Below are 13,778 nucleotides of genomic sequence, written 5' to 3'. Positions count from 1 at the left end.
TGCTGGCTTTTTGTTTGCCTGAACAGAACATTAACAAGTTAGAAGAAAACTTTTTCTACTGTTGTGGGGAATTCAGGGTGCTCAACGGGACGATTGACACATTAAAGCCACTTCCTTTGAGGTGAAAATGGCTTACATTTTTTGGAAAGCTTTACATTTTCATAGTTGTATTTATTGAACATTAGGGATGGTATTTGAAACAGAAATAGTGCACAATGCTGTGTTAGGTGCCTTGTACAATAGAAGGATGATCACTGAATGAGAGAAAACCAGTGGATGTAGGGATAGTATAATGAAACATAGATCCAGGACAGAGACTACAAAACATTTGCATTACCACACCATTTTGGATTAAAGACAAAGCTGTTTAAATTGCAGCCAGCTCACTGCAGTGCCTACTACATGGCATCTGTGGGATGGTGAACATACCCAGCTCCGAGTATGCCACGCAACGCTCAAGAACATGTAACACATCAGGCAAAATGCCGGCACAGTTATGTAGCTATTCTGTTATTCAGATAGGTCCTATCAGCCTTGAGCTTCGATGGACATTTGAGTGCCACTCGTGTAGGAAGGCGAGACACCTGGCGGATACGGACTGAGGAAACACAGACTATTCACAGGATATAACTGGACTGTGTGGGTAGAGCTTGACTCACTTTGGTTCAATTTGAGTTGCTTGGACATATCTTGCACCGGCCGGGGGACTGATTGATGATTGTTTTGTCAAAGCAGGGTGGGGATTGGGACTGCCTACATCCACTGGATCTTGTTCCCATTTCCCTTTCCATCATGGCCACATCGCCAATGAACCTGTTACTCCCATCTGTATTAATCTTGCCCCCATCCTGTTGCATATTTTTCTGACTGCAGATGCTACAACAAACCTTTTTTTAAAAAAAAATATATAATTGATCTGTCTTATGGTTCCACCCCTTCATGCCCAATTCTTATGGATGTGATGCTGCTCTCTGCTTGCTTACTGTTGTAACAACTCCTTCATATGTACAAGAGCAGAATGCCTAAGCTTGGGGAATGTGACCAATAAGGAGTATTCATCCCTTCTCCCAAGGTGGAGCCACCCCCTGTGAAGCTAGGGAGGTGACCCTGCTATCCAAGACCCTGCCTAAGGTTTGGGCATGTGGGACCTCACTGGGAGTGACTCCCCCTTAGGGGAGAAGAACTCCCATTCCTAGGGTGAACTCCCTTTTGAAGACACGTTTTCCGCATATATGGAACTGCCTTGCTGGACACCTCAGGGATGTCCCTGGTAGAAGAGCTACGCAAGCCCCTCAAGGCCCCAGAAGACCCCGGAAGGAGTCCCCAGGCCGGGGGTGCCCTAAAATGTAAGGAACTTATCGGGGGTTTCTTCTTCTCGTCGATGAACTGTAAATGCAGTGAAGAAACGTGTTGAAAAACCACCTCCCACCGAAGAAGACTACGCTGGAGTGCCGGATGCACAGGGAGTTGCAATAAAGAAACGAGTCCCAGCGATGTTCTGGGCCTAGACAATCCAGAAACAGGATGAGGATCCGCCGCTGCGAAACGACGTTCGCATGAAGAACAGGACACGAATCCCAGATGCTCCGGCATAGACTGAGGACTAGACGACCGTGGAACCGGAGCATGAAGGAAGGACAACAGGAGTAAAAACAAAAAAACTCCCAATGATGCAAGTGTGTCCAGTCCCGACCACACTGAGAAAAGGACTGAAGGGCAATGCGCGGGTGGAGCTCAGGAGGGCGGGTCACAGCCCGCTAAAATGAAAAGAAGCACAAAACAAGTTTTGATGCTTTTTTTTTTTAATTCTTTTTACAAAAGTGCTCCGGTACCATCCCAAAGGACGGAATGCCCCACAAGTATGGAGGAAAGAGGACTATGGACTAGGAGTAAGGTAGTCACTATGGTGAGTAACTTTGTTATTCCGCATATATGGAACTGCCTTATGTTAAAAACAATGTCTTGGGATTCCAAGATGGCCGCCGTCCTCTGAACACCATATTCCCGGAGCTCCTGTCCTGTAAGCTGCCCGAAACGGCTGATAGCGAGTAAATAGCCCTCCTTGGCGCTCACATATCAGATAAAACAGCGGGGAGACAGATCCAGTGTGGAAGAGGTGTGAACCGACAGTAAGAGGGGCGGTGAACAATTGTGCCCGCAATCAGGCGTCGGTGGCGGGAACTGCGGCCATTGCTGGTGGGGGAGCTCTCGGGGCGACTGCCGCTGCCCGCGTTGGAGCTGCCCGGAGTGGCTCCTGAGCTTCAGTGCGCCAACCCTGCGGGCCGAGGGGGCGCAGATTGCAGATCCTGCCGGCCGGTGCAGTTGGAGGGTAGTGGAGAGCCCGACTGGAGGTGTCCATCGTGCCTAATCTCTCCGCGGTGGGCGGTGGAGGAGGAGTCGGCCCCGCTAACTGAGGTGCACTCGGCGGCACCGGCCGCTTGCCCCGACGGCGTCTGGTTCCCCTGGGTGACGGGCTGGTGCGGCCCTTGGATAATCGGCCGTGGAGACTCTCTGCCCGGGGGGTTTGCAGTGCTCCGTGGGCCGGGGGTTGCAAGTGGGGCGCTTCGGCTCGGTGGAGAGGAGGAGCTGAGCCGGTGCGGAGACACCACACACTGCTGGAGGCTCGGAGAGACGTGGGATGGAAGACTGCTGAGCTACAATGAGCTGAGTAACTCTCATTGATACGGCTCCCGACTCTGCTTTATTGCCGCTTCATTCCAGCGTTTGGCTGCGGCGGACGGCGATCCTCTCCTGGGACACCCTGAGTGAACTCTGGCTGGATATTTGGACATTGTGGACCTTGTAACTTCGGTGGGCCAGCTGCACGGTCTGGCTGGGCGTCTGCCGGGGGATGGGGAAGGAGCCCCAGGTGACGCTTTGACACTTCGGGGTAAGAAGTCGCTGGGCTGAAGTGAGGGGTCTGTGGCTTGTCCGGACTCGGACAGTGGAGGGCCCTCTGGCCTGGGGAGCTGCTGGAGAGCGCATTGATACCAGCGGAGAGCTGGAGAGCGCGAGCTGGAGGTCTGCAGCCTGGTGAAGAAACATGACGTCCTTCAGGTGAAGGGGTACGCTGGTGGCCCACTCGCGAGGACTTGCATGGACTTAGCATAGTAGAGGAGACCGACTGACGGACCTCCTGCTTTCTTGGTCGTCGGGTGGTGGAGCGGGATCCCGAGTTCTCCGAGGTGAAAGCTAAGTCTACTGGCCCACCATGTCCAGGAATAGACTCCGGGACACCCCTCAGCTTCCAAGAGCATTGGGAGAGACCTCCTTGGCCAAACTCTGGGCCAAAGATCACGACCAGGAAACCGACCATTGGCAAGAACACCCAGCAGAGGATGGTGAGGATGGTCAAAGTGAGGTATCTCCCTCTGACCGTCAAGTTGGGCATGTTACATACTCAGCCCTTCGGCAGCTCCTCGGAGAAATGGTGGATAAAATTACATTGGCGAGCCAAAAACAGATGGATACTCTGAGGGAGGATTTGGCAGAGGGGCTAATAGATATAAAGCGGGATGTCCGCAATGTCGAAGAGCGTGTAGATACCAACAAACGGGCCGTTCAAGAGCTGACGGAGGATGCGCGCAAGGCGGAGAACCTTCTGGAAACATTGGCGCAGGCTACCCAGAACTTGGAGATTCAAGTGGAGGATCTAGAAAATCGCTCCAGGAGAGTCAACATACGGATCAAGGCACTGCCAGAATCCGTGCAGAATCAGGATCTGGCGCAAACCCTTACGCCAGTTTTCAAGGACACGGCTGCAGACTTTCAGCTCGACAGGATTCACCGGGTGGGCCCGACCCCGCTCGGAGCCAGGTGCTAGGCCTAGGGATGTTCTTGCGGCTTTCCACAGCTTTGCGACAAAAGAAAGGATCCTTGGGAAAGCAAGGGAAGCCGGGCATGTATATTACAACGGTGGTGAGCTCTTCTTGTTTCAAGACCTATCCCAAATAACCCTCAACAAAAGGAGGCGGATGCGGCCAGTTTTGAAATTTTTACGTGAGAAACAGGTCAGGTACAGGTGGCTCCATCCTTTTGCACTAGTCTTTGTGTGGGAAGGTCAGCAACGCAGAATCACGACCTGTGACCAAGGCATGGAATTACTGGGTATTGAGGATCATTCATTGGCAGACCAAGGAGACCCTCCCGGTCGTGACAGACCGGACAAGCCTTCGGAGTGGGCTACGGTCAAACGGAAAAGGTCAAGGAAATGTTCTGCCCGGATGGCGGATCACGGCTCACCGGGGGGAGCCGCCCGCACACTCAGTCTGCCTCTGCCGATACCCTGGGTGGAGCTGGGGTTTTGCAGCCATAGAGGCCCAGCAGAGTAAGTCCGGGGAGGGCACCTGCAGCATAATTTTGGTTTCGGCTATTTGATAGCCAATGCAGTTATAAGGGTTCAAGACAGGGTAGGGAGGGGGAAGCATGTCTTGGAATGGGATTGGGATATCCTGCGTTGGGGAACACTGGGTTACTTTTGGGGCTCAGCTCTCGTCTTTTGGTGATGAGGGGGGCATGTTGCCAGCTGGGCCCGCCCAGGGGGTGGTTTGGGCTTTGGGGAAGGGGTTAGGGGGGTGGTTTCTCAGGAGCAAAGAGGAAGAGCGAGCAGGTTAACCTACAGACCCTAAACAAGAGGCCGGGTACCACTAAGCATGAGGAGCACAGTGTGCTGGGCCTCGTTCTTCTGTGCAGTATCTCTACTTAGTATGGACCAGCTGAAGATATATCGTTAAATGTGAATGGGCTCAATTCTCCAGTTAAAAGGAGAAAGGTAGAACTCTACATACGAAAGGAGAATCCACACATAGTTGCCTTGCAAGAAACCCACATCCAGACACGAGATCATTGGAGGGTCAGGGTTTGGGGTTATGGCCGGCTCCACCAGGATACGCAGTCATGTAAGAAGGGACGGGTGATTCTTGCCCTGAGGGATGGGCTGGACCTGTCGATCAAATCTATACAGAAAGATAATCAGGGGAGGTTCCTGGCGTTGCTGATGGGAGGGCAGAGGAGAGGTATATACCGTTGCCACGTTGTATGCACACAATACTGGACAAGATGCCTTTCTCCAGCGGTCTCTTACCCGTTTAAGAGACTTCGCCAAGGGGCGTATAGTCTTAACTGGAGACTTTAACATGGCTTGGGATCCGTCCAGGGATAGAAGCAGAGAAGTATGGAGTATGGCGGGCGGGCCCTCTGGGGATCTTAAAAAGAAATTCCAGGATTTGGCCTTAGTTGATGGGTGGAGGGAAACACAGGGGGTGGACAGGAGATACACATTTTACTCATATGTACATAGAACCCACTCTCGTATCGACTATATCTGGACCTCAGCCCTTCTCCTGGGACTTATCGCTGAGCTCTCTCTCGGCCCCATAGCGATATCGGATCACGCCCCTATGACATTAATCCTCCGTAGACCGCGGGAACCTCCTGGTCTGTGGAGATGGCGCTACCCCTCGGCACTGTTTAAGGATCCGGTCCTGGTCAGGGAAGTAGATCGGGAGCTGGAGGAGTATGTGGAAAAGAATGCCTGGGAGGATACTTCTCCACAAGTATGGTGGGATGCACTCAAGGCCACGATAAGGGGGAAAATTCTGGCAATTAAAGCCAGGAGAGAGAGGGAGTTAAGGAGTGAGGAAGAGAATGTGGGCGAGAGACTTAAGGAGGCAATGGCAAGGCTGGCCACTAAGCACACACCGGCCGCCGCTAAAGAAGTTCGTACATTAAGAGGGCAATTGAATCTTATCCAAACTAGAGCGGCCGAACGTAGCTTATTACGCCTGCGACAGATGCACTACATTAAAGCCAATAGGGCTGATAGGCTGCTAGCGCAAATGTTACGTAAGAACGAACAGCGCAAGACGATCTTAGCTATAAAGGGGGAGGGGGGGGCCAGTGACTTGAGGATAACGAAGCAATAGAGAGGGAGTTCCAGCAGTTCTACGCTACCTTATATATGTCAGGTACTCCTGATCCCACACTGCAACAGGCCTACCTGGATAGAGTTGATCTCCCGGTCCTCTCGAGGGATGAGCGGGAACAGCTTGAGGGGGAAATGACTACTGACGAAGTCAGGAAAGCGATCTCTGACCTCTCTCCAAATAAAGCCCCGGGCCCTGATGGTTTCATGGTCGAGTTCTTTAAGAATCATAAAGAGATTCTAATCCCTCACCTAACTAGGCTTTTCAACTGCGTTGGCTCGTGCGGTGTCTTCCCTAGATCTATGGACGAGGCCAAAGTAACACTGATATATAAGCAGGGCAAGGATCCAGAGGAGTATGGATTTTACCGACCGATTGCACTTATAAATGTATACGCAAAGATCTACACGAAGCTCCTGGCGTCCCGGTTAGTTTCCCTCATGCCCAAACTGATACGAAACGATCAGGCGGGCTTTATAAAGGGGCGTCAGACCGCTGATAATGTGCAGAGTGTGTTCCACTTGGTTGAGAAATCTCAGATTAGGGGGATCCCAGGCCTTCTTTTAGCGGTTGATGCCGAAAAGGCTTTTGACCGCGTGGAGTGGGGCTTCCTGTTCGCCACTATGGTTAAAATGGCGTTTGGGCCTAAATTTGTGGCTCGAGTAAAAGCTGCCTATCGAAGTCCATCCCTTCGGTTAGTGATCAATGGGCGGATTTCAGAACCGGTGCAAATTGAGAGGGGCACAAAGCAGGGCTGTCCTCTGTCTCTGTTACTCTATGCACTTCATTTGGAACCTTTTTTAGAGGCGATAAGAGAGGACGAGGGGATAAAGGGCATGGTGTTTGGTAGGCGAACCCATAGGGTAGCCGCGTTTGCAGACGATATGTTGCTCACACTGACTGACCCTGTGACATCACTAGCAGCGTTGCAAGAGGAGGTGGATCGCTTTGGGCGAGTAGCGGGACTAAAGGTGAATACCAATAAGTCGGAGATCCTAGGCCTGAACCTGCCGTCAGTTGTAGAGCAAAGTATTAAGCAGGATTACGCTTTCAGGTGGTCATGCGGAGGGCTTAGATACCTAGGGATCTATCTTACCAAAACGGTGGAGGAGCTCTATCGAGCGAACTACCTCCCATTGTTGGAGAGAATTAAGTCCAAGCTGATTGACTGGGGCCCATTGTACATCTCGTGGATGGGGCGTATTAATGTTCTTAAACTGGCGGTGCTGCCGAGTTTGCTATATTTTTTTGCTGCTCTTCCGGTGGCGGTGCCCGACTCCTTCTTCAGAACCCTTCATACTCTTACTAACCCATTTCTTTGGTGCCGCAAAAGACCCAGGGTGGCTGCAGCTCTCATGAGGACTCTTGCCAGTCGAGGGGGCCTTGGGAAACCCGACTTTAGAGCTTACTACCTGGTGGCTCAGGTGAGGGTTCTTCGAGATTGGCAGAGGGACGACCGGGGCAAGCCGTGGAGGCCTATTGACAGGGCGGTGGTGGCTGGAAATCTGGAGGGAGCGCTTTGGCTCCCGAAAACGGATAGACCTCCTCAGATGTATAGGAGCCGAATCACTTTGACTGTAGGGGAGGCTTGGGATGCAGCAATGGAGAGGGCACACATAACTACCTTCTCCTCCCCCTATACACCACTTTATGATACTCTGCAATTCTCACCGGGTTATAAAGCCTCAGCATTCGATGACTGGTACCTAGGGGGGTGCCGGATGATTCGGGACATGTTTGAGGGGGATAAGTTAAAGGACTTCGAGCAGTGTAAGACTGAGTTCGGGCTGAGAGAAACCCACAGATATGGATATATGCAACTGAGGCATTGGTTGTCCCACCCAGACCAGAAACGGGCAGGCACACGTCCCTTGACTCTGTTTGAGAAGTATCTAGATACACATGAGGGAGACACGGGCCTCATAGCATCCATCTACAAGGTTATTAAAATGGGAGAGGGCATTCCACGTAGAGCATATCTGGAGAAATGGGAGGGGGCCATGGGCGCTGTAATAGACAAGGGAGAATGGCAGGAACTGTGGAAACAGATCCCGAAACGAACTAGATCTATCCAGAACCAGGAGATGTGGATGAATCTAATCCATCAGTGGCACTTAACTCCAGTCAGACTTAACAAAATGTATGAGCGCACATCGCCGCTGTGTTGGAGGAACTGTGGGGAACGGGGCTCTTGGGCCCACATTTGGTGGGAATGCCCAAGGTTGGTCGCTTTTTGGGGTATTATCCATCGGCCATTGAACGGGTACTGGGGATCACGTTGAGTGGTAACAGAGGTCTCGCCATGCTGGGCCTCAATCGGAGCCAGCTGGATATCCCCATGAAGTCGGGTCGTATAGTGTACGTCACTATGATGATGGCTGCAGCAATGGCACTGGCGTGCAGGTGGAGGTCAAAGGAGCCCCCTGTGAGCACGAATGGGTGGCAAGATTGTGGTCGGTCGTGGCCATGGAATGGCTCTCGCACTCCTTACAGGGTCAGCATAGGAAATTTCTGTCTGGCTGGGCTCCCTTGTTGAACTTTTTGAAAGAGGGAGCACATAGAGCCTGGTGCCCCAAAAGCATGGAACTACTTGGCATCATACTCCCTCAAGAGGACACTGATTTAGGAATGGACTAGACTAAAGGGAGCTTTGCCTGAACTTGGATAAGATTTTAGAATCCTATTTTACCTGGTCTTTACTCCTCTGCAATGACGATATGGCTTCGTCACTAATGCTTCTGAGACACTGGGGGGGGTGTTGGGGGGAGGGTGGGTATTTTCTTTTCTTGCTACATTACTTGTTCTTGGTTATTTGACGTTGATTGGTTTCCTTGTTGTATTTGATCTCTATCTCTTGTAAAATGTCAATAAAAATTAATTACAAAAAAAGACTACGTCTTACTAAGGGTGTCATGTTACTGATTCTTTAATGGTATAATAACCTTCATGTGAAATGGTATAACATGGCTATCGCAGAATAGCACACAAGTGTGTTTATCCATTATCTTAAATAATATTTTGCCAGGAAAAGTCCCAGATGGGACTTGAATGTTGTTCTTGGAAGACTAATAGGACCTCCTTTTGAGCCAATGCATAAAGCTAGTCTTAAGGCTCTCACCTATAAGACTGCTTTTCTAGTGGCGATTACCTCTGTCTGGAGCGTAAGTAAACTTTAGGCTCTCAGTTCAAGACCCATTTGTTACCCCTATGCACACACCCACACTTTGCGCCTAAATTAATTTCTACATTCCATGTGAACGAATCCATCGAACTTCCACTTGTTTTCAGCATCCCACTGACTCAGCTGAAAGAAGCCTCCATACACTAGATGTTAGGAGAGTAGTGGTGTATTAACTTGATAAAATAAAACCATTAAGAAAGTCAGACCAATTCTTTGTCTTTGTTGCCGCTGGTAGAGAAGGGGACTTGGTTTCTAAATCGGCCATATCTAAATGGATTGTTAAATGCATCACACTGTTACTCTCTTGCTTAAAGAGATTTACCCTTTACCCCTAGAGCACATTCTACTTGAGGCACAGGAGCTACTATAGCCTTTATTGCAAATGTTCTTCTTGATTCTATTTGCAAAGCAGTTACCTGGAGTTCTGTTCACACTTTCCCTAAACATTACTTCTTAGACACACACTCCAAGCCTGATTCTCAGGTGGGACAGGCGGTGCTAAGACATCTCTTGGCTACTGGTCCTTCACACATCCCACCACCATCTCCTGGTACTGCTCGCTAGTCTATACACGGTATGTGATTCTAAGCAGATTCACAAGCATCAGAAGACTAATCTGCTTAGATTCTGCTTCTATCTGCTTAGAGTCACATGTGCCCACCCTTCCTCCCCTCTAGGAGTTGAAGGAACATAGACATCTTAAACCTTCCTTTATTCTGTAATCACTCACGCATTCTATAAGGCTACCTCAAGGCAGAACAAAAACAACCGGTGGCACCACGACACATGAAGGATTTGCGGTACTCTACATGTCCCGTTAGAGATAGGGTTAGTCACGCCCATGTTGTCGTCCCTTTTCGATTTTTGAAAGAAAGATGCAATACTCTGCGATTACCACTAGATGTCGGAATATATTCACAGCACGTGAGTCTAAGCAGATACAAGCACCAAAAATATGATTACAGTGAGTAATGTATGTCGTACAACCTTTTTAGGAGTTTTATATAACTGTTAGAGAAGTAGGAGGTCTAGAAATGTGGAGTTCTAATCAGCCAAATAGCAAGACGTCGACCCGCAAGTGTTGTAATAAAAGTCACTTATGTCTCTCACTAATGGTAATTAGATGGATCATTATTAAGAAAATAAATCGTAAATGATTTTAAATTCTGGCATGAAATATGAAAAGAATAATTTACTAACATTGGTAGTGCTCACTCACCTCAAAAAAAGTTAAAATTCTGGCATGCCATACAAGTGTTGTAAAAGTAAGTCAATTATGTCTGTTTTTTGCAACAACAGATTACACTTTCAAAAGGGTTCTAATCAGCCTTAGAGACAAGGGGTGTATTGGCCACTTTTACTCCAAATACTCACAAAAAATAAAAATAGGGAGTAAAGCTTCTCCCAACAAAAAATAGGAATCACACGTAGAGCATTGTACCACACATTAATCCACAGAGCTCCATAAATATGTTTGTACCAGCAGTGCGCATAGCACCATACAAAGAAAGTGCTATTATTGCCTGATCGGAAGAAGTAAACATGTCTTTTAATGGGCATGAATAATAAAGTGCAAAGAAACTATTACAAAACATTGCCGTTTTCCAGTTAAAACATGTGTTTTTACTAGCTTTTAAAATACTCACATTTGGAATTGATCGTACATTTTTACTCACTAAAAAATCATTTTACTACCAACTTAAAAAAAATAGGCTGTAAAATACTCCCACTTCCAAATATTATCTGGAGCATTGGTTCTAATATGTATTTCATTTCTCAAGAAGAATGAGATTATCTCACAAATGGTAATTACACTGACCTAAAAGATGCATTTCAGCCCCAACTTGTCTCACCCCATTCACAAGCAACCCTGTGTTTCTGCCTCAGTGGCATCCTCAATGAGGAGGAGCAGCTTGCGTCTAGTAGCCACTAGCCTGCAGGCTCGAGATCCACGTCCACCACTCTGGCAAACAACCATCCCCACTCAGGCTGGGGTGACTTAAGCAAACCCAAAATATGATTGCTGTAAGGTTTTATTTTTTTTACTTGTGTTTATTGGCATTTTCTATTATAAACCATGCAATCAACAAGAAAGAAATAAACATCCCCACACTCTCCCCCCCACCCTCCTCGACCCCGATCCAGAAGCCGGACATTCAGCTTTCCTCTCGCTGCATGTTGTCAGATGTGAGCTCAAGTTACTTTGCTGCGGTCATTACGTTATCCAGTGGGGGATCTGGAACTCCCCATGACATCCCTTTCATGGGTCAGAGTCTTCTTGCGAGTCAATAATGCCCAACAGGGTCATTGCTTTGGGACACCATCTCCTGTTTACGTCACTACCCAGAAATGCAAGCAGGGTGGACCAGTCTGTTGTGAACTTCATCTGAGCTCCCTGTATTGAGTGCGTGAGCCGTTCCACAGATATTACGGACCATATTTTGGCAACCCACTCGTGTTCTTGAAGGGGAGTTTTTGTTTTCCACCTATGAGCTATCACCATTACTGCCGACATCATCATTAATACATATATTTTACGAAGAGAAGTCGTAGGAATATCCACCAATGTCTCATACATACAAAGGATATCCAGACCCTTAATTTTCTCCCCCCACCTGCCCCAGTGTCTGCATCGTGGCTTGATGTATATAGCCCCAAAATGCATCCAGCTTCGGACATTGCCACCAAATGTGGGCCCAAGTGCCCACTCCACCACAGTCTCTCCAGCACAGTTGGGAGTAATTCGGGAATCTCCTATGCAGTTGAACCGGGGTCAAATGCCACTGAAACATGAACTTTAACCAGGTCTCACGGACCTGTAACGATCTAGTAAGTTTAGGAATCTGGCTCCACAGTCTCTGCCACTCTTGTTCCCCTATGTCTTTACCCAAATCCAATTCCCACTTTCTCATGTAGGGTCTGATGGGGATAGCTTCCCCCTCCTTGACATGCTTATAAATATTGGTCATCAGCCCTTTGTCACCGGAGTTGGTATCTAAGTATTTTTCAAAAAGGGGTGCGATCCTGCAGCTTTCAGAGTCGGATGTGACAACCAATGGCGCAGTTGCATATATCCATACCTTTGTCTCTCATCTAAGCCAAAATCCAGTTTGCATCGTTCGAAATCTTTGACTTTTCCGTCAAGGAACATATCCCTCACCATCCTGCAACCGCTGTGGTACCATTTCCCAAATGCTAGTGTGTCAGTGCCCGGGGTAAATTGAGGATTTCCCCATAGTGGTGCATATGGGGACGGGAATGTGGTGATCTGAGCCTCCTTCACTGCAGTGTCCCACGCTTGCCCCAATGTCGAGGTCATTTTACTGGCATACATTTGGGGAGTTCTATCTTCCCGTGGTTTCCACAGGATTCCCTCTAAATGTCCCGCCACCACCGCCCTATCCATCGGCCTCCAGGGTTTATTCCTGTCATCCCTCTGCCAATCTCTAAGTATCCTAATTTGCGCCGCTATATCATAGTTCCTAAAGTCTGGCACCCCCACGAGAGGTCAGAGTACCCATGAGGGCTGCAGAGATTCTCGGCTGTTTATGATTCCAAATGAAGGGGCTGGTCTCCTTCCGTAGGGACCTGAAGAAGGCCCGGGGGATGCCTACCGGCAAAGCTGCAAATAAGTAGAACAACTGTGGCAATACTGCCATTTTTAAGACATCACCCGTCCCAGCCACGAGATTGAGAGCGGCCCTCAATCTATTAGCTTTGATTTAATCTTTTCCAGAAGCGGCGGATAATTTGCGTGATATATTCCCTCTATAGTTGTGGTTAAGTGCACTCCCAGATATTTGATGCTATCCCTTGCCCATCTAAATTCATACATCATCCTGATTTGTTGTACAATGGGTATGGGAAGGTTGAGGCCAAGTATTTCCGACTTATTGGCATTCACTCTCAGTCCGGCTACTTGTCCGAACTGGGCAAGTTCCTCGCTTACCCCCCGCAGGGCCTGGTCGGGGCATGTCAGTGAGAAAAAATTGTCTGCAAAAGCGGCCACTTTATGCTCCTGACCCCCGAATGGGATGCCCGATATCTAGGCAGATCCTCTCACCGCTGACAAAAAAGGTTCAAGGTGCAAGGCATAAAGCAGCGGGGAAAGAGGGCACCCCTGTTTGGTGCCCCGTTCTACAATAACCGGTTCGGAAACCTGACCATTAACTAGCAATCGAAGGATCTGGGCTGGATAGTTGGCCTTAATCCTGTCTAAATATTTGGGTCCAAATCCCATCTTTTCCATCGTGGCAAAGAGGAAGCTCCACTCCACCCGATCAAAGGCCTTTTCTGCGTCTATTGCAAGGAGGAAGCCGGGGACCAGCTTCTGCTGTGTTTTTTCAATCATGTGGGATATCCTCTGCAGGTTATCTGCGGTTTGCCTGCCCTTAATGAATCCCGCCTGATCGGATCTTACTATTTTGGGCATGATCGAGTCTAGCCTAGCCCCAAGTACCTTAGTGTGTATCTTAGTATCCACATTTATTAACGCGATCGGGCGATAGGAGCCACACAACTCTGAATCCTTCCCCTCCTTGTGAATCAGGTTGACCTTGGCTTCTTCCATAGATCTGGGTAGGACCTTGGCGGCCCCTATCTGGTTAAACAGCCTTGTCAGATGCGGGATTAAGAACTCTTTACGCAATTTATAGAATTCGGCCACGAAGCCG

At 48.9% G+C, this 13,778-nt stretch overlaps 1 protein-coding gene across 2 annotated transcripts in view; it reads left to right on the top strand.

Moving 5' to 3' along the window:
* The window catches only part of BLTP3B (bridge-like lipid transfer protein family member 3B), a 2,399,137-nt gene that overhangs the window by 1,258,808 nt on the left and 1,126,551 nt on the right, over window positions 1-13,778 (top strand). The gene's annotated exons all lie outside the window — the stretch shown is intronic.

The sequence above is a fragment of the Ambystoma mexicanum genome, chromosome 12 (genome assembly GCF_040938575.1).
Source record: "Ambystoma mexicanum isolate Mex_15411 chromosome 12, UKY_AmexF1_1, whole genome shotgun sequence".
Lineage (NCBI taxonomy): Eukaryota > Metazoa > Chordata > Amphibia > Caudata > Ambystomatidae > Ambystoma > Ambystoma mexicanum.
The sequence above is the reverse complement of the archived record's forward strand: the minus strand, read 5'-3'. Positions and strand labels throughout refer to the sequence as shown.